At 37.7% G+C, this 8,268-nt stretch overlaps 1 long non-coding RNA gene across 1 annotated transcript in view; it reads left to right on the top strand.

Annotated features, from left to right (window-relative positions):
- The first annotated feature begins 1,842 nt into the window (after positions 1 to 1,842).
- The window catches only part of LOC144974174 (uncharacterized), a 15,966-nt gene continuing 9,540 nt past the window's right edge, over positions 1,843 to 8,268 (top strand). The window contains exons 1-2 of the long non-coding RNA XR_013645649.1: positions 1,843 to 1,961; positions 3,464 to 3,559. This is a non-coding gene — a long non-coding RNA (uncharacterized LOC144974174). The remainder of the gene's footprint in view (positions 1,962 to 3,463; positions 3,560 to 8,268) is intronic.

An 8,268-nucleotide genomic window follows, 5' to 3' on the forward strand; every position in this document is an offset into this window, starting at 1 on the left:
AAACAAAACCAAAGACCTCAGTGATGTCAATTTCGTTCTATCGATAGTCTTGTATTGTGACGACATTTTAAGGTTAGTGCAGCGGCAATAAATAGCTTACCGGAGTTCCGTCTCCCTACAGAGGTTGAGTGTCATGGAACGCCATTCTTCACGCTCAATGGCCATTACCGAGCAGTCGATTATCTTTTTGTCAGTTTTTACCTCCACATTTCCTATCTAAGAATTCCTTGGCCTGGCCAGCTACTTTTCCCTCTAGTACTGATTTTTGGATGGCGTTGTGTCTTCGAACGTGCCCATAATACACGTAGTAGTAGTTCAATTCTCTCATTTTAACTTCTGCCAACAGTTTTCTGGACCTTTGGCCTGCATCATTAAGAATCAGAATATTTGATTTTTTTCTGGTCCATGGTACTCTCAGAATTCTGTGGTACACCCACAGCTCAAAGGCATCCATTTTTCTTTCTCTCTCCTTCGATATAGTTCATTCTTCACAGCCATACAGGACTGTGGACTCAGAATATAAATGTTAAAGTTTACACATTAAAATGAGCTTTTATATAGAGCAATATTCACTAAAGGTGCTCAAAGCACTTTACAAGGGGTCCCTGGCCAACAGCAACACTTAACATGTAGGACGGGACATGGCACCTGTAAAGCGATATGACAGTTTTTTCCGGACAGAAACAATGCTGTTAACGACCAGGTACTCATTTTACACATGAGTACGGTGATAGAATGTGAGTAAAGAGACGTTTCCAAGGACTAAACTATGCGCTGAGCGAGGCTCGAACCCAGGACCTTCCGATCCGAAAGCGAGTGTCATATCGCAAGACCACATAGCTGCATTTAAATCGATTGATAGTTGAAGGACATGACTTCTGACCACAATTGCGGCCATGTGGTCTTGTAGTAGACGTAGCGTATGGCTACACCTCCAAATGTATTTCGTCAACCCAGCTTCTAAAGTCTTCCTCCGCCCTAAGGGTGGTTTCGTAGCCACCTTCAAGTTTAGTGACTGGACAGTGGAGGACGATGTGATCGCTGGTCTCTGGGGCTGCCTGACATTTCGGCAGGTATCACTGTTTCCAAGTTTCCATCTGCACATATTTGATGCAGTTCTGCCATGTCCAGTTAAGAGGCGGTTTGCGGAAATCCAGTATTTGGTTTCCTCTTTTGGTTGGATCTTTAATGATGTTTCCTCCTTTTGGTGTTTTCCTGTTCCACATTTCTCTCCAGTTTTCCTCCAATGTGGTCTTGTGGTATTGCACTCGTCTTCGGATCGACTCACGCTCTGAACGTCGCATAGAGACAACAAGCATTTTAGTGATTAGTTCTCACAAAATTTTATCAATCAGACTATAAATTTAATCTTAAGCTAACACATTATAGTTTTGTGTTTCGTATGTAATGTCCGGCTGGTGGATGTTGTGATTTTTTTAGATAAGTGCATACCATCGATATGACATGTGACCAGCGTTCACTCATTTGTAGGTCTGATAACCCAATTCCTCGTTGGCTCATTGTTGTAATGGAAATCTTTTTTAAAAAAGAATGACGGAAAAAGTTCTTTACTCACATTCTCTCACCTAACCGTACTTAGCTGTAAATTGAGTACATGTCGTTGTCGCTTTTCGAAAAAAGAAATGTAATATCGTCTTGTGTTGCTGTTGTCCAGGGACCCCTTGTAAAGCGCGTTGAGCACGTTTGGTGGATATTGCTCTATATGAAAGCTCCAATTATTTCGTTTCATTATTTTTCTTCAAAGTATGCCAATTTTGTGGATAATGGAAACGATTAAGTGAATTTATTTTTTAGAAAATCCAATTTATTCACTTGTTATTATTTGACGTTTCGATAAACATGTTTTTTGTTAATCACCGCACAGATGCAGATAAATCTGACTTTTAATAGCGAGTTTAATTTATTTCTTACGAATCACCATGAGGGTCTCAGCATTTTTGGTAAGCAATTCATTTTACATTTGTGGTAGTTTTAATACTTAATTTCACACATTCTTCTTCTTCTTCTTCTTCTTCTTCTTCTTCTTCTTCTTCTTCTTCTTCTTCTTCTTCTTCTTCTTCTTCTTCTTCTTCTTCTTCTTCTTCTTCTTCTTCTTCTTCTTCTTCTTACTTCTTCTTCTTCTTCTTCTTCTTCTTCTTCTTCTTCTTCTTCTTCTTCTTCTTCTTCTTCTTCTTCTTCTTCTTCTTCTTCTTAATGACCGATCATTCTGGCCTAGCAGATATTCAATAATTCAACAGGTGATTAATTAACGGTTTTCAGTTTGCTCGTTTATCAATCTGTAAAAATAGTGTCATACTTTATAGATTTGCCAGCAATTCAATTCTCGTTGGCAAAAAAATTACACGAGCTGTAGAAATAATGTTAAACCCCGACTTAAAAAGAAAAAAATTAGAATTATCATTAGAGATACGTAAGTCGTACAGAGACAAATAAGGAAATACGAGGAAAAGAAGACCAACCCAGAGAAAAAGAGAGAAAGAAAGAGAGAGAGAGAGAGAGAGAGAGAGAGAGAGAGAGAGAGAGAGAGAGAGAGAGAGAGAGAGAGAGAGAGAGAGAGAGAGAGAGAGAGAGAGAGCATATTTATTATTTACCAACGAAGAAATATCAAGGCGTACAAGAATGGGAAACATTGTGATTGAAGATAAAGCCAAGCACAGACGATGGAAATGTTTGCGTCACGTTCTCCGAATGAAAAAGTCCAGACTGCCTCACAGCGAGAAAGAGAAAGAGGAGGAGGTGAAAGAGGTTGGAAAGACATGGAATGAGCGGAGCTGGCCGGTCTAGGACAGAGATGCCAGGAGGAACTTTGTTGGCGCCTTATGTTCCACCCAGGAACCAAGAGGATAAGTAGTATATGAATGTGTATATCTTAGACAGTGAAAAGCATAGCAAGAATTGAGAACTTTTAAGACAAAAACGTTCAAACTACTGTAATATTTTGTATTTCACAAAAAAAAAACAAACATGTATTTTGATATTTTAGTCTTGTTAGCAATTTTCTTTACCATAAAGGTTCAAAAATTTTGTAGGAGAAATCAAACTATAATATATTATTAAAATCTGCGATTATGTGGTCTAGTGGTATGACATTCGCTTTCGGATCGGAAGGTCCTGGGTTTGAGCCTCGCTCGGCGCATTGTTGAGCCCTTGGAAAAGGCTGCTTACTCACATTCTCTCACCGTACTCAGGTGTAAAATGAGTACCTCGCCATAAACAGCGTTGTCCCTGTCCCAAAAAATTGTAATATTGCCTAATAGGCGTCATGTCACGTCCAACATGTCATGTGTTGCTGTTGGCCAGGGACCCTTTGTACAGAGCGTTGAGTGCGTTTAGTGGATATTGCGCTATAAAAGCTCGTTTTATTTTTTGTAAAAACAAAGGTTTTAAAAGAAATGGACAATGCATACTTTCCTTTTGTTGTTTCATTCATATTTTGCTAAAGTTACTGGAGTGCCTGATGTTATTTTTGTCACATTGTGTTGATGCATATTATGTGAGGAGAAGAAACGGCGGAAGATGGGAATGCACGCGGCCTGCGGTAAGTAGCTAGTCGAATTAACCCAATATCTCTCGATTGCCGCAGTCCACCATTTTGTAAGGGCATGTATCCGGGTGTTTCTTTTTTACGAAAACCGACGAAACCCGACATTATCCGACAAAGTTATGGGCGTAGGCAACAGTCGGGGAGTGAACTTGAGACTCAAGGAGTAAACCTAGGACTGCGGTGGGTTTCGTAAACAAGCAATTACTATTTTTATGAAACCCAACAATATCCGAAAAAGTTATGGGAAGTAGGCAACGGTGGGGAGTGAACCTGAGACTCAGGGAAGTGTATACCAGTGGGGAGTGAACCTAAGACTATGGATTTCGGCGGGTTTTGTAAAAAAGAAACACCGCATGTATCCCGTCCTCGAAACACTGAGTTGACTGAGCTTTGAGCCAATGTTTCACTGCAGCTTGGCTTCTTCATTAGCTTCAAAGCGATGTCCCCTCCATGTCTCCTTCAGAGGACGAAAAAGATGAAATTCCGAGGGTGCGAAGTCTGGTGAATAAGGAGGGTTAATTGGGTGGGGTTCTGACTTCCCATAGTGGACAGGGAAGTACCTCCTGTGTCTTCTATCCCCTTGTATCGGTTTTCCAACTTGCTTTCTGTCTTTGTCTTGGAATGAGATTACTTGGTTTTGTCCTGATCCTGGCCAGAGTCCTTGGCTGGGAGGGAAACAGTCGAATATATAGTTATTGTTTTGATTTTTTTTCCCTTGTAAATCATCTCTCTGTTATGTACTTTTATTATTATATTTGTTGTTTTGAATTTATAATGTAAGCCTTTGAGTGTATTCCTCTTAGTAGGGACCTGTGCTCGTGTCTGGATGAGACTTTGAGGTGATCTCAAACTAAGTACATTTATGGTATGCTCTTGGAATCGACACCAATTCCCTATCTTTTCTCAGTTCCCCTTTGTCTTACCTTTTCTTGGGTGCTTTCATTGTAATTCTAGAACTTTTTACTATCCCATATTCTCCCTTTTTACTGGCGCTGATATGACCCAAACGTGTTGCAAGCGCCGTAAAACCCCGGAAAACAAACAAAACAAAAACTGTGTCTTCTATCTCCTTGTATATGTTTTCAAATTTATTAGCTTTCTGTCTTTTTCTTGGAATGTAATTACTAGGTGTTGTACTGGTCCTGGCCGGACACCCTGGACGAGAGGGAAACAGTCAAATGTATAGTTATTTTTTGGGAAATGATAATATTTTCTTTCCTTGTAATTCATCTCTCTGTTAGGCACGGTATTACTCGTATGTTTTGTTTACGTATTATAGATGATATGTAAACATGTGAGTTTATTCCTTTTAGTGGGGACCTGTGCTTGTGTATGGATGAAACTTTTAGGTGATCTCAAAATAAGTACTTTGATAGTGTGCTCTTGGAATCTACATCTGTTTCCTATTTGAACCAATTCCCTTTTGTCTTATTTTTTCTTGGGTGATTTATAATTGTAATTCTAGAAGTTTTTACTAGTCAATCCCATTTCTTCCTTTTTACTGGCGCAAATATGATCTTAATGTGTTGCAAGCCCCGTAAAACCCTTAAAAAACAAAAACAAAAAAAACAACAACAAAAACACACAAAAAAACAAGGAGGGTTAGACAGCGTTGTCTATCCAAATGATGCGATTACCTCCCTTGTCCAGGTGCTTGTGTGTGGACGGGAATTTAACATTTCCACTTTTAGCTAGGGGAATTAGGGTAAAATTGTGCAAATTAGTGATGAAAGCACCAAATTTGGTACAAAGTAACTTGAGACCACTATTAATCGATGTTGATATAGAACCACATTGAGAAATTCCTCTAACACTGTTTCGTCACGACCTTATTATCTACCTCGGGAATTTACTCATGTCATCATCAACGTCTACATTCCACCATCATCAGACAACAACACAGCGAAAAATATTTTGAAGAAAGAAATACAGGACATTCAAATGAAGTCGCCCGATGCCGTATTGATGGTCACTGGTGATTTTAACCAATGTAAAGATTTCACTCTCCCTGGACTTCATCAATACGTGGACTGCGAGACAAGGGACAAAAAAACATTAGATTTATTCCTGTGTAATATTAAAAATAGATACAAATGTTTACCCCGTGCCCCATTGGGTTTATCTGACCACTGCATGCTCTTGCTACTCCCCACCTACCGCCCTGTTTTTAAACGTGTAAAACCAGTAAAGAAAAGTGTACAGATCTGGAACGGAAGTGTGTGTGAAGATTTGCGTGGTTGTTTTGAATGCACTGACTGGAATGTTTTTATCGAATCATGTGATAGTGTGGATCAGCTGAATGACTGTGTGAGTGAGTATTTAAAATTCTGTGAACAGCTCGTGTCTTGTAAAAAAGAAATAAAATATTATCCTAACAACAAGCCTTGGATAACAAAAGATCTAAAACTTTTATTGAACCAAAAGAAAACTCTCTTTACTAGTAGAAATAAAAAAGATCTGAAAACAAAACAAAAAGAGATAAAGAGAGTAATATCCAGTTGTAGAGACAAGTACAAAAATAAAATTGAAAAATGCTTTTCTTCTGGGGATATACGGGACACGTGGCGGGGGCTTAAAACTGCTGTTAACTATAATCCAAAGCCCACGATTATATCTGAAGATATCGAAATTGAAACTCTAAATAAATTTTATTCACGTTTTGACACAGCAAACAAATTTGATATTGAAAATGAAAAACATAAATTAGACAGGGCTTTGGAAGATGAAATGACTATTGAGGTCAGTGAAGAAGAAACGAGATTCGTATTTTCGAAACTAAACGAGAGGAAGGCTGCTGGGCCGGATGGATTGAAAGGAAAATTATTAAAAGAATGTGCCCATCAACTGTCCCCCATTTATACACATATTTTTAACTGGTCCCTCCAATGCGTTTCGATCCCTGAAATTTGGAAAACTTCAAAAATTATTCCTGTTCCAAAAAAAGAAAAACTTGAATCTATGAACGATCTCAGACCTGTTGCACTGACTTCAATAGTCATGAAATCTTTAGAAAAACTTGTTCTTGTTAAAATTAGGAACCAGTTTATGCCATTGAGTGATAGTCATCAATTTGCTTACAAACCAGGACGTGGCGTAGAGGATGCCATTTTGCTGTTTACAAATAACATCTACAGGCATCTAGATCACGCTAAGAGCTATTGCAGATTGCTTTTCGCAGATTTTTCTTCAGCGTTCAATACAATGCAACCTCAGTTGGTTGTTCAAAAATTGACTAGTCTGAATCTAAACAAGTATATAATTGCTTGGGTGCTCGAATTTCTTACGGAGAGAGCACAATATGTTCAATTAGGACAAAATATATCTTCCTGTATAACTACAAATACTGGTGCTCCTCAAGGTTGTGTATTGTCCCCTGTATTATTCACAATATACACGAATGACTGTAGAAGTCAAAACCTGAGTGTACCTTTGATAAAGTTTGCAGATGACACCGCTCTTCAAGGCCTCATAACAAATGGCAACGAAGTGGCTTATAGGCAAGAAATTGATAGATTTGTGTCTTGGTGTGATGCCCACCACCTAGAGCTTAACATAAGCAAGACAAAGGAGCTAGTGATTGACTTTAGGAGAGTGAAGGAACCGATAGAACCGTTAAAATTAAAGGACCAATTCGTCCAGCGAGTTCCTCACTACAAATACCTTGGTGTAACAATTGATGACAGGCTCAAGTGGGATGAACACTTGAAAATAATTAGGCATAAGATGTGCAGACGTACATATTTTTTATCAAAACTCTCTCAGTTTAGAATAGATAAAACCCTCTGCACATTATTTTATAGAGCAGTAATCGAAAGTGTTTTGTCATTTTGTATAACAGCTTGGGGAGGCAATTGCTTAGCAGTGGAAAGGAACAAAATAAATTCAAATATTAAAAAATCTATTAAACGCTATATAAATGATGTTGACGATGTAGATCTTTTATACGAGAAATTTTGTATAAATAAAATAACTAAAATATTAAATGACCAGTATCATCCACTAAGACCATCAGTTATTATGTCAGAAAGAAGTGGTCGCCCTTTCTCTATTTCAACGAAAACAGAGAGACACCGAAAATCATTTCTGCCGTCCAGTATTAGGCTTTATAACAACAAGCAATAATCATTTTATACAATTATTTCGCATTTTTAGTTTCAAAAAATGTAAATATTAAATTATTAATTTATTTGTTTTGCAATCTTTTCAATTTTTAATTTATAGTGACAGTTTTGACTATTTTACAGTGTTGAAATTATTCATATTATAAAGCGCAGCTCTGGTAATGGAGCTACTCCTTTTTCATATATTATACATCCTATTTCCATTGTATTTTTTATCTTATTATGTAAATTATAACACGTCTGTACAAAAAATTTCCTTTTTGGGATGCAATAAAGTATTATTATTATTATTATTATTAAATAGGGAGATGAAAATCCGCGTATATGACCTATATTAAAACGAAGGGGTGTAATCCATGAAATATTTGTTGACAATTCGGTGCTTTGAAAATATATTATTTTTAGCCCGTGTAAGCGGTTGATTTTTTTTTGGTTTGAATAATTATAATTGTTAAAAATGTGACTATGTGATATAGGAACCGTATGGGCCGGTAGTATAGCTTTATTATGAGGACTGGAAGGGGGGTGGTGGGAGAGGATGAGATGGTGCTGGTGTCAGTTTTACTTGTGTTGGTCGTCATC

The sequence above is a fragment of the Berghia stephanieae genome, chromosome 5 (genome assembly GCF_034508935.2).
Source record: "Berghia stephanieae isolate SIO BIC M18660-M18661 chromosome 5, UCSD_Bste_1.3, whole genome shotgun sequence".
Classification (NCBI taxonomy): Eukaryota; Metazoa; Mollusca; class Gastropoda; order Nudibranchia; family Aeolidiidae; genus Berghia; species Berghia stephanieae.